General features: G+C 45.7%; 1 long non-coding RNA gene across 1 annotated transcript in view; it reads left to right on the forward strand.

The window, feature by feature from the left end:
• LOC116685725 (uncharacterized) overlaps positions 1 to 409 on the forward strand; it is a 22,412-nt gene extending 22,003 nt beyond the window's left edge. The window contains exon 4 of the long non-coding RNA XR_004331031.1: positions 317 to 409. This is a non-coding gene — a long non-coding RNA (uncharacterized LOC116685725). The remainder of the gene's footprint in view (positions 1 to 316) is intronic.
• The last annotated feature ends 1,384 nt before the right edge of the window (positions 410 to 1,793 follow it).

The raw sequence follows: 1,793 nt of genomic DNA on the forward strand, positions 1-1,793 counted from the left end.
ACTCAGCATCTCATTCTTCACAGAGAGACAGGCTGAACTAGGACTCAGCCTCTGACTCTTCACAGAGAGAGAGGCTGAACTGAGACTCAGCATCTGATTCTTCACAGAGAGAGAGGCTGAACTGAGACTCAGCATCTGATTCTTCACAGAGAGAGAGGCTGAACTGGGACTCAGCATCTGATTCTTCACAGAGAGAGAGGCTGAACTGGGACCCAGCATCTGATTCTTCACAGAGAGAGTGAGAGATAGGCTGAACCAGGCTTTAGGATCTGGGTTTTAGGCAACTGCAATATCCTTGTTTACCTTAATGGTTCAGCTAAACGTAACGCCTCCGGCATGACTTGAAATACACCTTCAAGAAGACAGGAACTTCAGAGAGTTGGGACGTTACTGCACAATAACACATTGTGGTTAAAATGTTTACTGCCTGCTCAATTGTCTCCTCAATTGAGTTCATTAAATGCTCCTGTGGAAGTCGTCATGGTCTCCGGAACATTCCTCCAGCCAGGCTGTTCTCATGAACAATTCATACATGTTGCTAGAAAAAGTAAATGCACTTTAATTAGTATGAATGCTGCTGTTTAAGACCGCTCCAGTCCACATAGTGGGGAGGTTAGGGGGGGATGGATGGGTCAAAAAAGACAGGGAGGAGCGGAGTTTGTGTCCTGGGGAGTAAACACGAGTTAGGGTCCCGGGACTAATACGTACTGTAAGTGAACTGGTGTTGTAATCCAACCTAGGATCTTTGTTTTTTCTATTCTGAACTAGTTGTTTTGGTGTCTAAACTGTCACTGCTCAACTTTAACTAGCAACATGACATTTGTCTCCTCTGAGCAGTAAAGTCAAATCAAAGTTCACCTCTGACGTTAAAGCTCGTGGCTGTGCGTGTCTGAGCTTCAGGGCCCACAGGGATAAAAGTACAAACACACACACACACACACACACACACACACACACACACACACCACACCACACACACAACACCCATGTGCTGTGGCCCTTCTCAGCAGGTGTCCCTCTTCTATGAGCTTCAGGGCCCACAGGGATAAAAATACACACATACATACATACATACATACATACTACTATACATACACACCACACACACAACACACCACACACACACACACACACCAACACACACACCACACAACACCACACACCCCTGTGGCCCTTCTCAGCAGGTGTCCCTCTCTATGAGCTTCAGGGCCCACAGGGATAAACAATACACACGTTACACACACACACACACACACACACCACACACACACACACACACACACACACAACACACACACCCACACCCTGGGGCCCTTCTCGCAGGTGTCCCTCTTCTACCAGCAGAAGCTGTCAGCTTGCTCATGAAACTGTCATTAAAGTTAAAAAGATAAGTTAGAAACAGATTACATTGCATGTCATTTAGATGACACTTTTATCCAAAGCAACTGACAATTGCAATATATTTCAGGGGCCGCACACCCCTGGAGCAACTAGGGGTTGAGTGTCTTCCTCAGGGACACATTGTATGTATTGCAATGGGAATTGAACCCAGGTCTCCCACACCAAAGGAGCATGTCACATCCGCTGCACCATCACCAGCCACTACTTTGTTTTAATTTATCCCGATAACAGACGTAGGTCGAGGTTGCTAACTGGTCAGTCTTCTTGATAATAGTGCTGTACAAATTGTCTCTTAAGAAAAAGTAGCAGCTTTAAAACCTGAAGACATTCATGCTGGATCAAACACTTGTTTACTTACACTTGCTATTTCGAGTACGTGGTACGGTCACATT

The sequence above is a fragment of the Etheostoma spectabile genome, unplaced genomic scaffold (assembly GCF_008692095.1).
Source record: "Etheostoma spectabile isolate EspeVRDwgs_2016 unplaced genomic scaffold, UIUC_Espe_1.0 scaffold172, whole genome shotgun sequence".
Lineage (NCBI taxonomy): Eukaryota > Metazoa > Chordata > Actinopteri > Perciformes > Percidae > Etheostoma > Etheostoma spectabile.